The 23,854-nt window shown below is 46.0% G+C and overlaps 1 long non-coding RNA gene across 1 annotated transcript; it reads left to right on the top strand.

Moving 5' to 3' along the window:
- The first annotated feature begins 11,498 nt into the window (after positions 1–11,498).
- Positions 11,499–22,160, top strand: LOC117045162. Its single transcript, XR_004426406.1, has 3 exons — positions 11,499–11,621; positions 20,739–20,862; positions 21,964–22,160. It is a non-coding gene; the product is annotated as an uncharacterized LOC117045162 (long non-coding RNA).
- The last annotated feature ends 1,694 nt before the right edge of the window (positions 22,161–23,854 follow it).

Genomic DNA, 23,854 nt, shown 5'->3' with positions numbered 1-23,854 from the left:
ATACTGTGACCATTAAACAAATTGGGAAAGAAGTTGGTGCTTTGAAGAAAGAATCTGAAGAATTTAAAGTTAAAATTGCGGCCGTGGAACAAAAAGTTGAAGCTTTGGACACAGAAAAAATACAAAGACTTGAAAATCAGCAAAGAGAAATACAGGAGTCTCTTGCTCTGCTTCAACTAAAAGAAAGGGAACAGAACCTGAGATTGAGACATCTTCCAGAGTTGGAACAAGAGAGCCTTAAAGACTTTTTAGTTAAAGAATTGTCTGCTTTTGGGGAACTTGAGGAAGACGAATTGGCAGCATCAATAGTGAAGGATACTGCAAAATAAAAAACTTGGAGAAGAATTCATCTCATCGGACAGGGTCAAGAAAAGAGGAGTCGTTATTTATGCAAAGGAGAAACACAATCCAAGACAACTGTTTAAAGATGAAGAAGGCAGATACATTGCAATCAAAATAATTGTGCAAGGCGAGAAATATTTGATACTGGGTATTTATGCACCAAATGATGGGAAATCAATCTTTTTCAAGAAAATCCATGACATCCTATTGGACTATTTGGATTACAATTTCATTTGCCTGGGGGACTTTAATGGGGCAGTTTCCACCTTGATGGACAGATCACAAAGAACTAAAATTACAAATGAAGGGAAACTGCCAAAAACTTTCTTTGAAATGGTGGACAATTTGGATTTGATAGACTCATGGAGATTAAAGAATCCTACAGAAACAGAGGCAACATATTATTCAGAATCACATTGTCATGGTCACGGCTAGATTACATATGGATTTCCAGGCTATTGGCACCTAAGATCTACAAGGCAGAAATTTGTCCTAAGACTTGTTCGGATCATAATGCAGTGTAATTGGACTTAAAAATTTCCTCCAAGGATTCATTTAGATGGAGAATGGATGATTCTCTGCTGAGAGTACCAAAAGTTTTAGAAGAAGCCAAAAAGACGATTAAAGATTATCTTCAGATAAACTTGAGAACCCAAGCGGAAAACAGAATTATTTGGGATGCAAGTAAGGCTGTCATGAGAGGTTTCCTCATAAGAGAAAAGGCAAGGAGGAAAAAGGAACAAAACATTGAAAAAGAAAAGCTTTTGGAACAGATAAGAGATAAAGAGAAAAAATTAAGAGGACACCCCAAAAATCAACAATTACAGAAAGAGATAAAGATCTTGCAGTCCCAATATTCTAAATTACTTAATCAAGAGATAGAATGGAAAATTAGATTAATGAAACAGAAAACTTTCGAATCGGCAAACAAATGGGGAAAATTACTTGCTTGGCAGTTAAAGAAAAGACAGAAATTAAATACCATCACTAATATTAAAATAAATGACAAAATTGTGGAGAACCCAGAGATCAGAAAATGTTTTCAGAAGCTCTACAAACAATTGTACAAAGAGGATAAACAAGAAGAAGGCATTATAGAGCATTTTTTGGAAAAGAATGGTTTGCATAAAATCCCAGAAGAAAAGATTACAATACTCAACCACCCCATTACAAATCAAGAGATTGAGGAAGCAATTAATAAAATGCAAATGGGTAAAGCCCCAGGACCAGATGGACTAACTGCAAAATATTACAAGACTTTGAAGGATTGGCTGATTCAACCTTTATTGGAAGTTTGCAATGGAATGCTAGAGGGAGGGAGGGCGCCGGAGTCATGGAAAGAAGCGTATATCACATTGATATTAAAACCAGAAACAGAAAAAACTCAGATGAAGAATTACCGACCAATATCACTTCTAAATGTGGATTACAAAATATTTGCAAATATCATGGCCATGAGATTAAAAGGAGTTTTGAAGGAATTTATCCACAAAGATCAAGCAGGTTTTCTACCTGGTAGACATATGAATAGTAACACAAGGAATATTGTCGATATATTGGAAAGATTGGAAAAGAAGATAAATACAGAAGCTGCATTGATGTTTATAGACGCGGAGAAGGCCTTTGACAATATTTCTTGGAGTTTTATGAAGAAGAATTTGGAAAAGATGGAGGTCGGTCAAAGGTTTTTGAATGGCATAAATGCCATTTATAAAGAACAAAAAACAAAGATTATTATAAACAATGTGATATCAGAAGAAATTAGAATAGAGAAAGGAACGAGACAAGGATGCCCTATCTCTCCCTTACTCTTTATAACGGTCCTGGAGGTTCTACTGAACATGATTAGAAAAGAACAGAAGATTAAAGGGATTAGGGTGGGGGAGAAAGAATACAAACTGAGAGCCTTTGCAGACGATCTTGTGTTGTCTTTACAAGACCCAGAGTCCAGTGTGGTTAAAGCACTGGAGATAATTGAATCATTTGAGCAGGTTGCAGGATTTAAGTTGAATAAAGCAAAAACTAAAGTTTTAACTAAGAACTTATCAATTATGCAGGTACAGAAGTTACAAACTCTAACAGGACTTAGTTTTGTTAACAAGGTTAAATACCTGGGGGTGAATCTGACTCCTAAGAATCTAAACCTGTTCAAAGACAATTATGAGAAACTGTGGAGTGAGATCAAAAGAGACTTGGATATATGGACTAGATTGAAATTGTCTTTGATGGGCAGAATAGCAGTTATTAAGATGAATGTATTGCCAAAGATGTTGTTTTTATTTCAAGTTCTTCCGATCATTGATAAGTTAGATTGTTTTAAAAGGTGGCAAAAGGATTTGTCAAAATTTGTCTGGCAGGGGAAGAAACCAAGGATAAAATATAAGATATTGACAGACTCTAAGGAAAGAGGTGGATTCTCTCTGCCAGATCTTAGGATTTACTTTGAAGCTGCGGCCTTTTGCTGGCTAAAGGATTGGTTTAAGTTAGAAAATACAGATGTTTTAGATTTGGAAGAACATGACAATGTATTTGATTGGCATGCATATCTTTGGTATGATAAAGTTAATTATTATTATTATTATTATTATTATTATTATTATTATTATTATTTATACCCCGCCCATCTGGGCGGCCTCCAACAAATACCAAAACACAATACAGAGTCACAAATTAAAAACTTCCCTAAACAGGGCTGCCTTCAGGTATTTTCTAAATGACAGGTAGTTGTTTATCTCTCTAACTCCCGATGGGAGCCCACAAAGCCTTTAAATCTCACATTATCTAACTCCTGATGGGAGCCCACAAAGCCTTTAAATCTCACATTATCAGGAATGCATTATATCAGGTTTGGATTCGGAACAAAGATTTGCTAGAAAGAAAGATTCCCAGATGGATATCACCAGTAGAGGCAAAGGCCTATAAAAGACCTAACATGCCTGCTAATTGGCCGAAATATGCTGACATACTAGAACGAGAAGGTCAGAATTTCAAATTGAAGAGTTATGAGCAATTGAAAGGGAAAGTATCTGACTGGTTGCAGTACTACCAGATAAATGAAGTTTATAAGTTTGATAAGAAACAAGGCTTTCAGTCAGAGAAATCCAAGTTGGAAACGGAGTTGATAGAACCAAATATTAAAAATCTTTCCAGAATGTACAATCTGTTGCTAGAGTGGCATACGAAGGATGAAATGGTCAAATCGGTAATGATTGATTGGGCGAAAGATGTTGGACATAATATAATGTTGGAAGATTGGGAGAAATTGTGGAGGGAAGGTATTAAGTTTACTGCATGCAATATGTTAAGGGAAAATATCATGAAAATGATTTATAGATGGTATTTAACTCCAGTTAAGTTAGCTAAAATGTATCATGGTTTATGTAATAAATGCTGGAAATGTAAGCAAGTGGAAGGTACCTTCTTTCATATGTGCTGGATGTGCCCAAAGGTAAAGGTCTTCTGGGAAATTATATATAATGAACTTAAAAAGGTGTTGAAAAACACATTTAGTAAAAAAACCAGAGGCCTTTCTGCTGGGCATGACTAACTATGAAATCCCCAACAAGGATAAAACGTTTTTTATGTATGCCACAACAGCTGCTAGGATCTTATTAGCTAAAAACTGGAAAACTGAAGAATTACCAACGGTGGAAGATTGGCAGATGAAGACGATGGAATATATGGAACTCGCAGAACTGACCGGGAAACTCCGAGACCAGAGGGAAGAAGCGGTGCAGGAGGATTGGAAGAAATTCAAAGACTATTTGAAACAGGATGAAAAGATTGTCGTCTGAGAATGAAATCAGAGGACATATAAGGTTACAGTTATGAACTTAGTGAGTTTAATATAGGAGATAAGAATTAGTTAATAGTATTTTATTTTTATAAGGAATAAGATTAGAAGAGAATGATGATTATACAATGTTATGAAATTACTAAAGAGGATTTGCAATGAACGCAGAAAGGGAGGATGTGAGGAGGTCCCCAAAGTATGTTATGCAATAGTATAAGGATAATTAAATAAGTGTTTTTGTGAGATTTTTTAGTTGTTTCCCTTTGTATTATTGTATTTGTATTTTTGTAATTTTTGTAGTGTTTTGTTTTTGTTGTATTATTAAAATTCAATAAATTCTTTTTTTAAAAAAGATATCTAATTTTGTGGTATTACTCTACACAAAAGTGGTGTTATGACCAATCAAACCTCAGAAATACACTTTTCACGAAAGGTTTCCACAAGTTTGGCCACTAGTATAAGTTGTTCATTTTAAAGTTAATGTTCTTTTTATATGGGATCAGATTATGATTATGATTATGATTATTATTAATGTTTCATGTTTATATATGTGTTGGAAGCCACCCAGAGTAGCTGGGGCAACCCAGCCAGATGGGCAGAGAATAAATAAAAATTATTATTATTACTACAGTGGTACCTCGATTTAAGAACAGTCCTGTTCCGGAAAAGATTAAGTATGTAAACCGAGGTACCACTGTATTACTATCATCATCATTATCATCATCATCCTCATCATCATCATCACTGCTACCACTACCTGAGACTCAATAAGCCTGGCTCTGCTCTGGGATGGATATTTTTTGGCCCAGTCATGGCATCCCCTCCATCTCCAATGTCAGCCGTCTCTTTGGTCAACCCAAGACTGACAGGAGCAAAAACATAAACAGAAAACCTGAAGCTACTTATCTTTCCTAACAATTCTGAAGCTGACATTTAAGGTGGCCTGGGCAGTTCAGAGCAGCATAATCGTGGTAGAAAAAAGGAATAATTTGAGGAAGATTGTTCAAAGAAAAAACTGTAATTTACTGTTTATTGTGAGGGTGTTAGGTTCCCAGGTGTTATAGGGGCCACTGTTGAGCTCTGTGAAAATATATGAGGTAGGTCACATAGAGTTATTTTTTGAATTTCCAGGCAGATATGTCAATCCCACAGAGAGCCTTACCAAAAGAGGCCACGATCCCACTATTCTCCATGACATCCTTATGCAGAGCTCTCTGGTCAGGATCCAGCAACGCCCGCTCCTCGTCCGTGAAACGGACAGCGACATCTTCAAAGCACACTGGACCCTAAAAGAAAAAGGGAAATGTCCTCCTCTGAGACAGCAGAAATATGATCTGCTACACAATGCTCTGTCGTTTCCTTCCTGTAAATTGCAGTGTTGTTTCAATAGGATTGCTTTGCTGCACATTTTAATTCTGGATGCTTATTTTATTCTTCATTTTTATTATTGGTGTTCAACTTTGTGCAAATAGGTGGTATTCCACCTTGTGTTTTCCAAGTCATTCTGCCTACGCAAGCATTCCAGTTTGCCTGATGGAAGGATCCACTTTCTCCTCTCCTCGAGAGCTGTTCTGGGGAGTTCCCTCCCAATGCCTTGGAGTCAAATTCAAGGGGTTCATGGGGGCATGGAGGGGGGGGGGAATTGGGAGCAGGCCCCGTTTTGCAGCGGGTGGGGCTGGTTAGGTGAATCCAGGCCACTATTTGTTCTCATTTGTCCACTGCTTAGAAACAAATTTTAGCATTCTGTGATCAATCTAGAAATAAAAGAAGGCTATTTTGGATGGCCATCTGTCTCGGATGGTCTAGCAGAGATTCCTGCAATGCAGGGGGGTGTCCTGGCTTCTGGCAAAAGGAGAGGGAGACACCGGTGGCTCCTCCTTATCCTGACTCACCTCACCTCTCGACCTCCCTCCTCCCACTCGCCTCCTTCCTCTTCTGCCTGTGATTCTGCACTGCATTCTGCCACAGAGTCTCCCAGCTCACTAAGCCCTGTTACCCCTTCAGCTTCTGACACCTCCTCTTCCCAGGCTTCTCCCTCTTCCCCCTCTGACCGCCCATCCTTCTTCTACTTCCACTTCTTGGGATCTGAGCCATCTTCCCTTCCTGGTTCCCCGGCTGCTTCCTCCCACCATTCCTCAATGCCCAACCAGTCCATGACATTGCTCCATCCCTTGGCCTCTCTCCCCACATGGCAGTTTCCCCTGACCTGATCTGGTTCCACAGCCGCTGCTTCCCTTCTGCCCCCATGAAAAGACGGATCAGGAGGTCTTCCCGGCATCATTCTGTCACCTGCAAGAGAGAAAAGGTAAACAGGATGCTAGGAGTGCCTGCTTCTCTCACAGGTGAAACAGGGCATCTCTAACTACAGATGGGCCTTTGAGAAAGCCTTACCTGCTGAGAGCATTTGGACGTTTGTGCCCATTTCATATGCTTGTTGTGCAGAAATACATCTCCCCTCCTCTGGACCCTTGTTCCCAACTGTCTCCCCCCAAGACAAGATGAAAAGAACCCTCAGATGAGTTGGAAAACCAACAGGATGAGACCAAATGGAGAAAATCCACCTTCCTCCTTACCCAGTGGCCTCTCTCTGGTGTCCAACGGAGGCCTCTCTGCCTCACAGGAATCCAGGTCCATTTCTGCAAAATGATCCTTTCCCTGAAATAGAAACAAGGATTCAAAACAGAGAATGGGGAGAAATATTAGTAAGAGAATGACAAAGACTTGAAGGGTGTGAGATCTCATTCCATGGATGCTTTCCCAGAAAACGGATGGGCCATCAGCAGACCATTATGGGATGTTCTCTGTCCTGTTTGGAGTATCCAGAGGACAGTCTCTCTCACCTGCTTTCTCTGTTTCTGCTTTCTCTCCTCTGCCTGACTCAGGAAGAAACCTTCAGCCAGGGTAATCGCCTGGGAACTGGTCTCTGCTCCACAGTCCCTCACCCAGCTCTCCATCTCCAGGGGAAGGACAGCCAGGAACTGCTCCAAAATCACCAGGTCCAGCATCTCAGCTTTCGTGTGCCTTTCTGGCTTGAGCCACTGGTGGCAAAAGTGGTACAGTTGGCTGCAAACCTCTCGGGGTCTATTGGCTTGCAGGTAGCAGAACCACCCAAACTGCCAGCTCTGCACCTCTGAGCGGAGGGTGTGCTCCTCACCCAGGATCTCCTGCACAGTTTTCCCAGAATCCCCCACTGCTCCCAGTTTGGGTGACATGGCCTCTTCCTGTTCCAGGGCCAGCTGAGTCTCCCTCATCCATCTGTACTCTCAGGAAGCCTCTAAGACAAGGGTAGGCAACCTAAGGCCCGTTGGCCGGATCACCGCGGACGGTCCGGGATGTTGGATGTTAATTTAAGGTTCATTACTGTTCCACAGAAATATCTCTTTAAAAGCAAGAATGAAAGTAATTGACCTGGTTTTCCAGCTGTGGGACAGTGCAGCAGGTGATGCTGAGTTTGTCTTGATTTGGGCGTGTCAGTAATCGGGTACGGTATATAAGGAGGTCTGCGTACCTCTCTCAGTACCCTGGGTGGTGGGTCACTGTATGGGTCATGTTTCTGTAATGTATTGTTAGCTAATGTAATTTCTGTTATTTTGCTTTTTATTAAATCCACTCCTAGTTTTGCTCTACAGTCTCCTCAACCTTCTTGTTGCGCAGTTGCTCAGCTTAATATGCCAACACGGGAATCCACGTGTTTTTACATGAGTAGAATGTGTCCTTTTATTTAAAATGCATCTCTGGGTTATTTGTGGGGCATAGGAATTCATTCATATTATTTTTCAAAATATAGTCTTGGCCCACCACATGGTCTGAGGGACGGTGGACCGGCCCACGGCTGAAAAAGGTTGCTGACCCCTGCTCTTAGAGATTGAAAGGAACCCTTTGGTCTTCTGCCGAGTTCTGTCTGTCTGAATGAATGAAAAGCTCTAGGAAATACTACAAAGCAAATACATTGTTCTGTTACAGAATTTGGAGGACGGGGGGTGGGGGGGTGGGAATGGTTCCCTGAGCAAGAATGGAAGAGTCTTGCACCACATCCCAGAACATGAGCTATCCTTTTGAAAAGAAAGAGGAGGAAGAGGAGAAGAAATAAGTCTCTAGCCTTCTAGCAACGCAGAGACAACTGAAGGGATTTCTGTGAGATTAATCTGACGCGCAGCGGGAATTATTCAAGCAGAATTTTCATTGAAACAAATAAAAACTTTTATTAAGTTTAAAATAAACTTTTTCTGAAAAATAGGTCACATATAGAATACGGGCTCTTCTCTGTACTGGCACACACTCTGAGAGAAACTAGTCACCACAGTCAAGGTAGGTAACTCACACAGCACAGAAAAACAGCTACAGACTAGAATGGCAGTTATGGCAGTTAGACTCCAACAGCTGTTCCTGCTCTCATGCATCGTTGTCACATGACATAATCAACCTGGTTTCTGCCTCCTTCCAGTCAATGCATGAAGTCAGAACCGACTGACAAGGGAATCCTTTGTATCTTGTGAAAAATGGATGCTTGGTTCTAGTGGGGGTCCTCACCCGGGGGTCCTCAGGAGTTGCTCCCCACCCCCAACTGCACTCCCCTGCTTCTGTCTCCTTTTCTTGCACTTGGACTCTCTGCCGCTCTCCAGACAGACTCCTGGGATGGGGTCCCATTTTCTTTGCTCCGAGGGCAAGGTATGTATCTGGCCAACCCCCTGAGGGCCAAGTGGGCGGGGCCAAAGACACCTCCCTTGAAATTTAGGCGGGTAATTTATTATTATTATTATTCAATAGCTTAACACATACACAGCCATCGATGTCAAGGTCCCTGGAAGCTCAGTGAGTAGCAGCGCCCATTTCCAGCTGGTTTGCAAGCAACAATCCCTTTGGGACAGAGAGGATGTGGTCCTGGGATGCCCTGCTCTGTGTTATGTATTGAAGTTTTCACCCTGGGCCACTAGGGGTGTTTTGTATATAGTTTCACTCTGCCCAACGTGACTGCAGTTCCCACTCAGGTCCACGTGCAAATGAAGGATTGAGAGTGCCGTTCACGGATTGGGTAGCTAGAGAGAGTTGTTACTGTTGCATGTTACTGAGTGCTATATAAGCAGGCTGGCTTATATGAAGAAGAAGTGTGCATGCACACGAAAGCTCATACCAAGAACAAACTCAGTTGGTCTCTAAGTTGGTCTCTAAGGAAAGAATTTTCTATTTTGTTTCAGCCCTTCAGTTCAGTTCTGTTCCAGCCTGAGAATAATGAGAGCTGCTTGGAGAAGCACTGTGTCGTCTGCTATGTCCACCCACTACTTAATACTCTGGGTGCGAGGGGATTGCTGCAGTGGCTTCCATATGGAGCTGCCCTTGGAGACGACTGGGAAACTGGTTTGCAATGCAGCAGCCAGACTATGGGCTGGGATCCCTCTTTTTATCCCTAGCCTTTCTCTCCCACCTTCCTTCCTCCACGTGGGTGTTTTTTTTTTGGGGGGGGGCTAGTCCACCTCCTCGTCCACTTTTGGAAAACTATTTTCACATGTTTCCTCTGTTGTGCAATGACGCTGGGCGATGTCACACAGAGTTAAAGTCTTAGGGACTCCTTTGTTTAAAGAAGGGGGATCTCGTGGGAGTCAGTTTTTTTCTGAAAGGCCGAATGAGTTTGGGACCCTCTGATCTCCAGGAAGGAGAGCGTTGCAGACCTGGCCCCTCCCTGGCAGGACCCTCTCCTCCCCCTGCATGAGCAGATCAGGCACCCCTCCCCCCCAGGCTGGCATCCTCCCCTGCTGCAGCCCTGGGACCCCCACCGCCTCCTCACTGCACCCTCTGGGGGGGGGGGGGGAGAGAGAGGAGACTCACCAGATCCCAGGAGGGGACAGCCATGCAGCCCTTGCAGGAGAGGACTGGGGAGGGAGGGGCCTTGGCTCTGGAGGACCTGGTCCCCTCTTGCTTCCTGTCCTCTCTAGGAAGGCAGCTTGGTTCACTTTAACCCTTGCAAAGCCGAGTCCACGCCGCTCAGCCCTCTCTCCCTTGGCAGAACCTCTCTCTCTTTCTCTCTCACTGCACACTCCCGTAGCCAGGGCAGAACCTCGGATTTTAATTCTTTTTTATGGATTGGCTGCGCCAATGCCCAGATATCCATTTGGGTGTGAGGCTCTTGGTTGCACTCTGACCATCTCCCTCTGTTGGCTGGAAACCAGAGGAACAGCTTGCAGGGGAAAGGTCTTTGCAGGAGGCAAGGAACCTCCTCCTCGAATTCAGGAGTGGAGAGATAGGAGAGGATCCGAGGGTCATCTAGTCCAACCCCCAGCAATGCAGGAATCTCAGCTGAAGCATCCATGGCAGATGGCCGTCCGATCTCTCCTTTCAGTGGACCTTCTGGATACAGATGCAATTCGTTCCGGGGGTTCATACGGACCCTGAAAATTCCATAAGCAGAGGCGCTTCTAAGCATGCACACGTGCCAAAACCCAATAGAATACACTTCCGGGTTTGCCACGTTCTTTACCCGAAGGTAACGTAACCCAGGGGTCTACTGTTCCGCCCGGACACTGAGGTCCCGCTCCTAGGGCCTTCTGGCGGTTCCCTCACTGCAAGAAGTGAGGTTACAGGGAACCAGGCAGAGGGTCTTCTTTGTGCTGGCGCCCACCCTATGGTGCGCCCTCCCTTCAGAGGTCAAGGAAATAAACAGCTACCTGACATTTAGAAGAAATCTGAAGGCAGCCCTGTTTAGGGAAGTTTTTAATGTTTGATGTTTTAACGCGCTTTTAATAATCTGTTGGGAGCCGCCCAGAGTGGCTGGGGAAACCCAAACAGATGGGCAGGGTGTAAATAATAAATTGATGATGATGATGAACCCTGTTAATGAATCAAATAAGCCTGGCAATGACAAGGCAAGCAGACTTTGCAGCAAGGACGGTCATGGGATGTGCCCAAGGCCAGAAAAGGGGAGAGGAAAGCGTGAATAGAGTACAGTTCTGCTGATTTGCTAGATTTCTGCTTTGTGATATAATAAGGGCTCACGCATGCCCAGACAGCAGTGTTGAAAACCATACACTGCCAAACTGGGGCTCTCCTCGTGTTTTTATTACCTTTCATATCCCACCCGTCCAAGGAGCTCAAGGTGGCCTGGGCCTCCCTCCCTCCATATCCTCACAACAACCCTGCGAGGTAGGTGACACTGAGCGGCAGTGACTGGCCCCGGGGTCCTCTGATAAGTTTAATGGCTGACCTCTGCTTGCCCGCTTGGGCGTGCGCACCAATGAATTCAGCAGAATTGAGTTTGGAGTAAACATGCATGTGGTCAGGCTGTATACAATGCCAAAGCTAATTCCTAAATCCATGCCTGAGTCACGATGCGGCACGAGTGTGCCAAAGCCCACCTTTTTGCAGAGGGGGCCCCAAAGGATAAATGTCCAGGGTGGATGGGAGCCGGCAGAAATATTAGCACCCGATCGATGAAGTATCATGAAAGCGTTCGGACCACAGCTGCTTCTTTTGCTGGTGCTGCTGGGATTCATTGGTAAGTATCTTCCAGTGACCAGATGCAAAATGAGGTCTGTCTTGCAGGGAGATATCTCAACTTGTCATGGGGGAAATAGTCCTTGTTGAAAGGTCTTCTTTTCACTGCTGAAGGGATAGGATTTTTTATCTATCTTTTGGTATTAATGCTCTGCATTTTATGGTGCCCTGCCATCAAAGGACTACGTAGCTTAGTGGTACGGGATCGGTTTATCATGCAGATTGCTCCAGGTAATGGTAATAATAATAATAATAATAATAATAATAATAATAATAATAATAATTGTTGTAACGTGGGGATCGTGATTCAGCAAGTGATTTCAGCTCTGACAAAGCAGGCAGGAGACAGCATCTTCGTGTAACACTCTTTATTCAGACAAACGAGACTGGGGAACTGAGGAGAGGGATGCTACATTTATAGGGACAGTAGAGGATACATTTTGGAGGGAACAATCTCAAGCAATCACAAAGCTGCCTTTTGGTGGGAACCAATAAGACTGGGGATCCAAATGCAGCAACTTGAATGAAACAATGGTAGCTGTTCCTTCTGGAACAGGAAGGCAGTTACTTTCCCCTAATGTGAATACAGACAATAGCAATACAGATATGTTACAGGTGGGTAGCCGTGTTGGTCTGCCATAGTCAAAACAAAATCGAAAATTCTTTCTAGTAGCATCTTAGAGACCAACTGAGTTTGTTCCTGGTATGAGCTTTCGTGTGCATGCACACTTCTTCAGATACCAGGTATCTGAAGAAGTGTGCATGCACACGAAAGCTCATACCAGGAACAAATTCAGTTGGTCTCTAAGGTGCTACTAGAAAGAATTTTCGATTTTGTTTTGAATACAGATATGATAACCCTTGAATCAATACACAACAACAACAACAACAATAATAATAATTTATTTATACCCCGCCCATCTGGCTGGGTTTCCCCAGCCACTCTGGGCAGCTTCCAACAAAATATTAAAATACAATAGTCTATGTAAAGATAAAGGGACCCCTGACCATTAGGTCCAGTCGTGGATGACTCTGGGGTTGCGGCGCTCATCTCGCTTTACTGGCCAAAGGAACCAGCGTACAGCTTCCGGGTCATGTGGCCAGCATGACTAAGCCGCTTCTGGCGAACCAGAGCAGTGCACAGAAACACTGTTTACCTTCCCGTCAGAGTGGTACCTATTTATCTACTTGCACTTTGACATGCTTTCGAACTGCTAGGTGGGCAGGAGCTGGGACTGAGCAACGGGAGCTCACCCCGTCGCGGGGATTTGAACTGCCGACCTTCCAATCGGCAAGCCCTAGGCTCAGTGGTTTAACCCACAGCGCCACCCGTGTCTATTAAACATTGAAAGCTTCCCTTGGCATCTCCAAGGAGTGTTGGGGGCAGGTGGGGGGGACCACCGGAGAGATGTTGTAGACCGCTATGTTGTCGGCTAGGATCAGGGTCGGATTTATGTGTAAGAAAACAAGCTATAGCTTAGGGCCCCACTCTCTTGGGGCGCCCCCAAAAAATTTAAAGGGGAAAAAACTTGGATGTACATTTCCAAAATATGAGATAAAAAGCAAATACAATAAAACCTACATACAGCAACAGTGTTTTGTGTTGTGTAGGCTCCTATGATGTAAATAATTATTTCACTATTAATATAGTGTACTTCTTAATTATATTTCACTATTAATATACTTCTTTTTAATCGTATTTCAGTTCAACAATTACTTTGATAAAATACATATTTTGTTATGTGCAAATGGCTTCATTAATTACCATATAGCATATATTCAACACAAAAAAGCAGGGACAATTTGTCCTTGACAAAGGACAGCTGGACATATAAAGGGCCCCATTACCTTCAGTAGCTCAGGGCCTCGTCAAACCTAAATCCGGCCCTGGCTAGGATTGACAACGCTGAACAAGATGGAGCAACAATCTGACTCGGCGCAAGGCATTTGTACCAAGGTACTTTGTATCTTTCGGTTGTGCACTGCCGTGGGATGGTCGGATAAAGGGAAGTGTACAAATTCAATTAATTAATTAAGAAGAATAAGACAACCTAATATTTACTAAAGTGTTTTTATTGTATTCTGTTATTTATACCCCACCATCTGGCTGGGTTGCCACTATTCAAAAATAACAAAAAAGAGCCGTTTACATCAATTTTACATAAAACCAGTGTGTGGTTTTTTCTGGGGAGACGCAGGCGTATGCAAACCCCTAAACATTTTGTGAATCTAAGTTTGGCCCCATTGAGGGGCCGTATATCAGTAGGAGTAGGAAAATGGGAGTACCCCTAAACATTTTTTAAAACCATAGAATTGTTGTCGTTGTTGTTCAGTCGTTCAGTCGTGTCCGACTCTTCGTGACCCCATGGACCAGAGCACGCCAGGCACGCCTATCCTCCACTGCCTCCCGCAGTTTGGCCAAACTCATGTTAGTAGCTTTGAGAATACTGTCCAACCATCTCATCCTCTGTCGTCCCCTTCTCCTTGTGCCCTCCATCTTTCTCAGCATCTGGGTCTTTTCCAGGGAGTCTTCTCTTCTCATGAGGTGGCCAAAGTATTGGAGCCTCAGCTTCAGGATCTGCCCTTCCAGTGAGCACTCAGGGCTGATTTCTTTGAGAATGGATAGGTTTGATCTTCTTGCAGTCCATGGGACTCTCAAGAGTCTCCTCCAGCACCATAATTCAAAAGCATCAATTCTTCGGCGATCAGCCTTCTTTATGGTCCAGCTCTCACTTCCATACATCACTACTGGGAAAACCATAGATTTAACTGTACGGACCTTTGTCGGCAAGATGATGTCTCTGCTTTTTAAGATGCTGTCTAGCAGGGGCGTTTCTAGCCCCTTGGCTGCCAGGGGCGGCAAGCCAAGAGGCACCCCTGGGGGCGGGGCATCGCGGCATGTGCGTGCGTCATGACGTCATGACGCACGTGCACAGCGCGATGCCACGCCCCTGGGGATGCCCCCGCAGGGGAAAAAAAGGAAAGCAAAGCGGGCGCTTGAACGCGCCAGCTTTGCTTCCTTTTCTCTCCCTTTTGGCGCCGAAAAGGGCGGCCGAAAGGGGGGGGGGAGAAGCAAACAGGCGCGTTTAAGCAGCCGAAAGGGGAGAAAAGCGCCCGTTTGCTCCCCCCCCTTTTCATTTTCGGACGCTTCTTTCGGCGCTGGCTGGGCTGCGGCTCTGCAGCCCAGCCAGCATTGAAAGAAGCGTCCGAAAGGGGAGAAAAGCGCCAGTTTGCTTCCCCCCCTTTTCCCTTTCGTCCGAAAGTGAAAAGGGGGGGGGGAAGCAAACGGGCGCTTTCCTCCCCTTTCGGCTGCTTAAACGCGCCTGTTTGCTTCTCCCCCCCCCCCTTTCGGCCGCCCCTTTCGGCTCCGCAGCCCAGCCAGCGCCAAAAGGGGCGGCCGAAAGGGGGGGGGGAGAAACAAAGCTGGCGTGTTTAAGCGGCCAAAAGGGGGGGGAAGCGCCCGTTTGCTCCCCCCTTTCCCTTTTGCCGCCGTTCGTTCCGTCGCCCCAGGAGCAGCAGCACCGCACACACTGTGTGCTGCTGCTCCCACGGCGACGGAGCGAGCGGCGGTGCGTGGGGGTGACAAGCGGCGGCCCCTCCCACCACTCCCCATGCACTACCGGTCACCCCGGGAGGAGCAGCACTGCACGGACGTGGTGCTCACTCGAGCGAGCACCCCGTCCGTGCAGCGCTGCTGCTCCCGGGGTGACGGAGGGAGCGGCGGCGTGTGGGAGTGGCGGGGGGGCCGCCGCTTGTCACCCCCACCCGCCGCTGCTCACCCTGTCACTGGGGGCGTACCGCCCCTATCGCCCCTCCCCAGCGACGCCCCTGCTGTCTAGGTTTGTCATTGCTTTCCTCCCAAGAAGCAGGCGTCTTCTAATTTCGTGACTGCTGTCACCATCTGCAGTGATCATGGAGCCCAAGAAAGTGAAATCTCTCACTGCCTCCATTTCTTCCCCTTCTATTTGCCAGGAGGTGAGTGGACCATAGAATACATAGAATACAAGAAACCATAGAATACAAGAGCATATATATATATACACAAAATCAAAATCAGAAAACAACTAACTAGATGTATTGCCAATTGTCTGCATAAGCCTGATGGAATAGAGAAGTGTATACGTTCATAGCCCACCTTGAAACATGAAGGATTTCTGCCAGAGGGTTAGCAGGGCGTGGAGATTTTTTGGGGGGGGTGTTTATGGAGGAGCCAAAGCTTTTTTTATTATTATTTTAAGACACTCACTGCGCTGCTACACAAAGTGTTTGGGACTGAACCTGCAACCTTCTGCATGCAAGGCTCAGCCATCAAGCAGCGGTACCTCTCGGGGCAGAGTATTGGGTGGTGTTGAGTTACACTGAATATTTCCTTGGAATGCCACACAAGGTGGCTCCAAGGTAAAGGTAAAGGGACCCCTGACCATTAGGTCCAGTCGCAGACGACTCTGGGGTTGCGGCGCTCATCTCGCTCTATTGGCCGAGGGAGCCGGCATACAGCTTCTGGGTCATGTGGCCAGCATGAGTAAGCCGCTTCTGGCGAACCAGAGCAGCGCACGGAAACGCCGTTTACCTTCCCGCCGGAGTGGTACCTATTTATCTACTTGCATTTTGATGTGCTTTCGAACTGCTAGGTGGGCAGGAGCTGGGACTGAGCAACAGGAGCTCGCCCCGTCGCGGGGATTCGAACCGCCGACCTTCTGATCAGCAAGCCCTAGGCTCTGTGGTTTAACCCACAGCATCCCAGGTGGCTCCAGATGAGGGCTTAATATTGCAAATGGTCAGTAGGGATATTGCAGGTGGGTCACTTACACCTAAGGATGGATGAATCTGTTAATCTCAGATCATCTTCTGAGGCCCTCCTTTGTGTGCCTCTTCCTCGAGAGGTCCGGAGGGTGGCAACACGAGAACGGGGCCTTCTCTGCAGTGGCTCCCTGTCTGTGGAATGGTCTCCCCAGGGAAGTTCACCTGGTGCCTTCATTATACACCTTTAGACGCCAGACAAAAACCCTCCTTTTCAACCAGGCCTTTGGTTGATCTTATTGACATCCAACACCCTTTTAGAATTTGGATTGGGGGGGGGGGGAGATTATTGGGATATTGCTTTTGGTTTGATTTTATATGTTGTGGTCTTGTTGTGAACTATCCTGAGACCTCTGGGTATAAGGCCATGTATACCATATTTTTCCGCGTATAAGACTAGGCTTCCCCCCTAAAAAATAATGTCAAAAATTGGGGGTGGGGGCATCTTATACATGGATACATCTCCTCCCCATTTTCTTAAATCTGAGTCCCCCCAAATAGGGGGCATCTTATACATGGGGGCATCTTATAGACGAAAAAATACGCAAGTTGAATAAATAAAATAATAAAATATTCAGTTTCTCACTTTTCCAAACTTAAATGCAGTTCTTCACATTTCTGCAGCGATCTGTGATTTATTTATTTATTTTTTAAAAAATCCTCATGAAAATTGGTCAACATTTTAGTCCAAATCTCTCCTTGATATCATTATACTTCTAGACCTGTTTACTGAGCATTCTTCCTGATTTGTTTGTGGGGAGTTTAGACAAACTTGTCTATTTAATGAGCATTTATCCAAATTTGTTTCCAGGGGGTGGGGGTGGGGGGGTTAGATGGCATTTCATCAAAACAAATGGTATCCCACAATTTCCTTTGCATTTCCCCAGCACTTTCCTTATCACAAAAACTCTGTTTTGGGGGGGGGGGGAGTGGGAGTGGGCTCGTTGCTTAAAAGTGCCAATTCAGATTTAATTTTGTGGCCTGAATTTGCTACTACAGTATACGCCAGTAGTCCACCCTGGGAATGCCCTAGGGCCACCACTAAAATAGATTCAGAATTTCAATTGCTTAGCTAAACACGTGCTTGATCTCAGTTGTGTTCACTGTAAGAACACCCTTGTGATAAATCTCTCAGATAGAAGCCCAGCTGAATCACACTGGTTTAGACTGCAGGCACCATTCGAGACACGGACAAGCCATCCTTTGTAAAAAAAAAAAAAAAAAAAAATTGGCTGGGAAGAGCAGTTGCAACGGGAAAAAAATGTCTGGGCTTTGTGAGCTAATCTGCAGGAATTAGTTGGGGCGACACAATATTAGTTCCGGCACTCAGGATCTACAAAATATTCCTACACAACAATAAAACAACCTCTGTAAGAAGAAGAAGCACGAAATACATTGCGATTCAGTAGAAAGTTGGGGATATGGTGTTTGCACATGCATAACCCAGCCCACTCATTGCGCAAATGGGACATTTGTCCTGCTGCTACTGATGCCCCTTGTTCTCATACACCCTTGTGCAAATTAATGGAAACAAACAATGTACCGTATATCGCGGCGTATAAGACGACTTTTTAAGCCCGAAAAATCTTCTCTGAAGTCGGGGGTCGTCTTGTACGCCGGCAACATCATGACCCGGAGTTCCGCCCCGCCACTGGCTGCATGGAGCCTCTCCCCGGCGCTCCAGCCGCAACCGCTGCCTCAGCCGCCATGGAGCCTGGGCTGGGCGTGGGCGGCAAGCGCGGAGGCTTCCTGTGCGGCGACGGGGAGGTTCTCCCCGCTGCCCCAGGCGTCGCTGCCGACGCCTCAGCAGCCGTGGAGGCCATCCTGCGCTTCAGCAGGAAGCGCGGAGGCCTCCTTTGGGGCGACGGGGAGCTTCTCCCCGCTGCCCCAGGCGTCGCTGCCGACGCCTCAGCAGTCGTGGAGGCCGTCCTGCGCTTCAGCAGGAAGCGCGGAGGCCTCCTTTGGGGCGACGGGGAGCTTTTCCCCGCTGCCCCAGGCGTCGCTGCCGACGCCTCAGCAGTCGTGGAGGCCGTCCTGCGCTTCAGCAGGAAGCGCGGAGGCCTCCTTTGCGGCGACGGGGAGCTTCTCCCCGCTGCCCCAGGCGTCGCTGCCGCCGCCTCAGCAGCCATGGGGGCCGCTGTGCGCTTGGGCGGCAAGCGCGGAAATCTCCTGCGTGGCGCGGGGGACGCTCTCCCCGCCGCTGCCGCCGCCTCAGCAGCCATGGATCCCGGGCTGGGTGAGTATACCCCAAACTCTGTTTTTTCACATTAAAAGTTGGGGGGTCGTCTTATACGCCGAGTCGCCTTATACGCCGCGATATACGGTAGTTCATTGTACAAAACTCACATATACATGTAGAAAGCTCACATATCTGTACATTAGTAACAGATATGACCTCCGCTATTTTTAAGCAGCATTTGGACACGGTTTGGCATGGAGTCTACTGTACTAGTTTCGAACAGTCACTGTCGATTTTTGGATCCCTGTGCCACACTTGAATCGGCGCCGAAATGAGCTTCTCCATAGTCGTACAGTCTACAGCGCGGAGGCCAGTTTTGCATATAGCCCTCAAATTCTAAATGGGATTTACATCCAGGGAAGAAGAAGAAGAAGAAGAAGAAGAAGAAGAAGAAGAAGAAGAGTTTGGATTTGATATCCCGCTTTATCACTACCCAAAGGAGTCTCAAAGTGGCTAACATTCTCCTTTCCCTTCCTCCCCCACAACACCCTGTGAGGTGAGTGGGGCTGAGAGACTTCAGAGAAGTGTGACTAGGCCAAGGTCACCCAGCAGCCGCATGTGGAGGAGCGGGGACGCGAATCCGGTTCACCAGATTATGAGTTTACCGCTCTTAACCACTACACCACACTGGCCAATCAAGTACCTGTCTTTGCTGCTCTGACATGAACCTCTTCACCACTTTTAATTTGTGACAGGGGGCTAAGGTCCTGCTGCAATATCCCAGTACCGTCAGGATACCTCTTTTCCAGCTCTGGAATAACTCTTTTGTAAAACCTCAATATATTGTGGCAAGTGCTTCATTCCTTCTATTGGCTGCAGGCTTCCGACACCATAATGACCAACTGACATTTCATGTTCGTTTTGAGTACAGAATTACGAGTAAGATAGAAAACATGCTTTGTTGCACTTAATTTGCACAAGGGTTATAGCTGCTTTGCTTCCACCCTTCAATCATCTTGCTGGTCCAGTGGGAGGGAAGGAAAATTACCAACCGTTTAGCAACAGCAGGATATGATCCTCCGCCCCGACACCCCAAAGCAGCTCAGTAGCAGAGCATTTGCACCCCCAGATTCTATTTCCAGCACCTGAGCAGCTGAGAAAGTCCCCCCCCAAAAAATCTCAAACCCTGGAGATTTGCTGCCAGCCAGAGTTGGCAATACTGAGCTGCATGCACCAATGGTCTGACTCGGTACAAAAGCAAGTCCCCACATTCCTAGTCCTGGGTGAGAAATGGGAAAGGGAGGTTGGCGAGAAAACGGGCAAGCGACTGGCAAGGTCCTCTGGCGAGTATCAAGGCTGAGCAAGGATTCGAACCCTGTTCTCTCACGCCAAGTCTATAACCAATGGACCACACTGGCCTGCAAACCCCCTTTAGGCCCGGACATAACTTCACCTAACCCCCACCTGATGTCATATCTAGGGCCTTGGGCTAGAGGTGACACCCCTCCTCACTGGCCCGCTGGGCTCCCTGGCTTTTTTCACCGCTGAGCTCCCTGGGCAGAGCCGGGCTGGCCAGCGAGGAGGGGCGTCACGCTTGTCATGACGCCCCTCCTTGCTGACCCGGGCAGAGGCGTCTCTCCGTGCGCATGCGTCATGACGTCATGCGCACGGAGCGACGCCCCGCCCCCGGGGGTGCCGCTTGGCTTGCCGCCCCCGGCAGCTAAGCGGCTCGTTATGCCCCTGGCTAGATTTCCCAGGGTTTGGGGGCTGAGAGGAATGTGAGCGTGCTCATCCATGGGGGCTCACTCTCCTGCAAGCCTCTAATATATACCTGCTGCTCACAAGTGACTAACACCTGTATCAAGAAGAAGAGTTTGGACTTGATACCCCGTTTTATCACTACCCGAAGGAGTCTCCAAGCGGCTAACAATCTCCATTCCCTTCCTCCCCCACAACAAACACTCTGTGAGGTGAGTGGGGCTGAGAGACTTCAGAGAAGTGTGGCTAGCCCAAGGTCACCCAGCAGTTGCATGTGGAGGAGTGGAGACGCGAACCCGGTTCCCCAGATTACAAGTCCACTGCTCTTAACCACTACACCATGCTGGCTTTTAACCATTGTTTTGACTTCCTATACCCAAGCTGGACAGGAGATGAGGATCCCACTGACCAGACGAACCTGTGCCAGTTGGAGAGGTCTCTGCCGCCGCTCCTGCCTGGCTCACGAGATCCACCTCGGTGTTCACGGCTGCCCACGTCACTATAGGTACAGCTGTTCTCCTTGTGGGTTTATTTTTTATTGTCTGTAAACACATTAAAATCTCATCATGCTTGTTGACGCCTGCCTTGGTCCATTATGACTCCAAGGTCCCGTTCGTGGTCCCTCACCACCAGCTGATAAGATATCTTGCTCCAACATGCATCAATTTCCACTTGTTTAGGTTGAATTGAATTTGCCATTTTGCCGCCCGTTGATTCAGGGCTGCCTTCCTGGCATAGGGGCCAGTTTCTGCTAAGTCTTGGGGAGAGGAAGGAAAGCAGGGCAAAAGAGCTACGAGGAGAGAAAACCCCTTTACAGTAAGTCCAAATGGTACTCAGGTCTGTGCAATTGTTGCATGGCCTTTTTGCCTCCCCCCCAACTTTGAATCCAGAAAAATAGCCCAATATTTGGGAGGCCCTGGACAAGGTGTGAGGCAGGGGCTGTGGGCACCAGGCAGAGCGACACTTCATAATAATAATAATAATAATAATAATAATAATAATAATAATAATTTATTATTATTATTATTATTATTATTATTATTATTATTATTATTATTATTATTATTTATACCCCGCCCATCTGGCTGGGTTTCCCCAGCTACTCTGGGCAGCTTCCAACAGAATATTAAAATGCAATAGTCAATTAAACATTAAAAGCTTCCCTAAACAGGGCTGCCTTGAGATGACTTCTAAAAGTCTGGTAGTTGTTTTTCTCTTTGACAATAATAATAATAAGAGTTTGGATTTGATATCCTTCTTTTCACTACCCGAAGGAGTCTCAAAGCGGCTAACATTCTCCTTTCCCTTCCTCCCCCACAACAAACACTCTGTGGGGTGAGTGGGGCTGAGAGACTTCAGAGAAGTGTGACTAGCCCAAGGTCACCCAGCAGCTGCATGTGGAGGAGTGGAGACGCGAACCCGGTTCCCCAGATTATGAGACTACCACTCTTAACCACTACACCACACTGGCTCTCCCTTCCAACCCTAATAATAATAATAATAATAATAATAATAATAATAATTTAACAACCTGCAGCCTTGTTCTTCTGAGACTGCCCTTGGTGGCTTCAATTCTGAAAAAGCCTCGTTTCTTCTTCACTTCCAGATGCTGTGTGCTGAGAACCTAGCACAGGCAGGAGGTCTAGGAAATCCATCACTCCAACGAAGGGAAGGATGTTCCAGGTACACACTGACCAGAAGAAGATTGGCGCCTGTTATAGACAGCATTTGCAATACAATGCTACCTTGGTTCTCAAACTTAATCCGTTCTGGAAGTCCGTTCCAAAACCAAAAGCGTTCCAAAACCGAGGCGCGCTTTCCCATAGAAAGTCATGCAAAACGGATTAATCCGTTCCGGACTTTTAAAAACAACCCCTTAAAGCAGCAATTTAACATGGATTTTACATTCTAACGAGACCATCGGTCCATAAAATGAAAGCAATAAACAATGTACTGCAGTCGCACAATCAATCAATCAATCAATCAGTAGCTGAACTGGGTTCCACACAGTCACAAAAACAAAACAAAAAGTCGCAAAAACAAAAACGCAAAAAAATAGCAAAAACAGACAGTTGTTGTTGTTGTTGTTCAGTCGTTCAGTCGTGTCCGACTCTTCGTGACCCCATGGACCAGAGCACGCCAGGCACACCAGAGCACGCCAAAACAGACAGACCTCAGCATAACACTCAAAACGGAAGTGTGGCACTCAAATCGGAAGCGTAACACTCAAACGGAGCGTGTTTGGCTTCTGAAAAAAGTTTGCAAACTGGAACACTTACTTCCGGGTTTGCTGTGTTTGGGTTCCAAGTTGTTTGAGTACCAAGGCGTTTGAGAACCAAAGTAACACTGTATCTGTTTATTTGACATGGCCACGGAAATTATCGCCTCCCAACAATTCAAATATGGCTTCGATTTGTCTTAAGCTGATATGTTTTTAAGTTGCTTATTTCTGCCTTGCAGCAAGGTTATTGTGAACGGTACAGGGAAAGGAAACGGTACCGAGGACACAGGATGCAACTTTTGAAAAATTGGGCAAGGTGAAGTTAAAGCTTTGCAACTATGTAACACTACTTTCTGCTTGTTTATTGTTCTCAAGACAAAAATGTAACATAAAAGGTATGGTGGAAAATTCATTGTTTGGCACAAATGATTAAAACATGCATTTATCTTGAACATTGTGCTTCAGCAAAGGCACACCCACAACTGCTTTCCATACAGAAAATAGGATTTTAGTCACAGATGGGGCATAAACTTGGCTGGTTCATAAGCTTTGCTAGTTTGTTTGTTTGTTTTTGCTGCAAAAGAATAACAGGAAATTCTGGAAATTCACTAACTCTGAAAAGGGAACACACCAGGAAGATAACTTATTTGGAAATATCTGATGCTGGCTGAGATGTGCATGTCCATTGTGTCCTAAGAGATTTATTTTTTTTTAAAAAAATATACATATATTTTCACACTAGCAGACAACAGAAGAAAAGCTTGTGCAAAATGAGTCCATGTCAGCAGAATGGAAAATATCAAGTGTCGGTTGGAAACAAATGTTGGAACAGACTGAAGCAGCTGTGGTCCCTGCATTTCAGGGGGTTGGACTAGATGGCACTTGGGGACCCCTTTTAACCCTACAACTCTATGGTCTTATTTCTGTATATCTCTACTTTACACGTCCATGATGGGGCAGGGCTCCACCAGAGACCCAGGGAAACCTGTTGCAATTCAGAGCCGGCAATCTTTGCCTAGGAGACCTTACCAAAGGTTGCTACTGTTCTAGAGGCGGGTCTGAGACAGCAACAGAGGTTGGTGGAGCAGGAGACTCTTAATCTTAGGGACGTGGGTTCGAGCCCCAAGTTGGGTGAAAGATTCCTGCGTCGCAAGGGGTTGGATGAGACGACCCTCATGGTCCCTTCCAATTCTACAATCCGATGACGATGATGATAATTTATTTTTACCTTGCCCATCTAGCTGGGTTTCCCCAGCCACTCTTGGCAGGGAGTTGG

Source organism: Lacerta agilis, chromosome 4, assembly GCF_009819535.1.
Source record: "Lacerta agilis isolate rLacAgi1 chromosome 4, rLacAgi1.pri, whole genome shotgun sequence".
Taxonomy (NCBI): domain Eukaryota; kingdom Metazoa; phylum Chordata; class Lepidosauria; order Squamata; family Lacertidae; genus Lacerta; species Lacerta agilis.
Note: the sequence above shows the minus strand (reverse complement) of the source record. Positions and strands in the feature narration are given on the sequence as shown.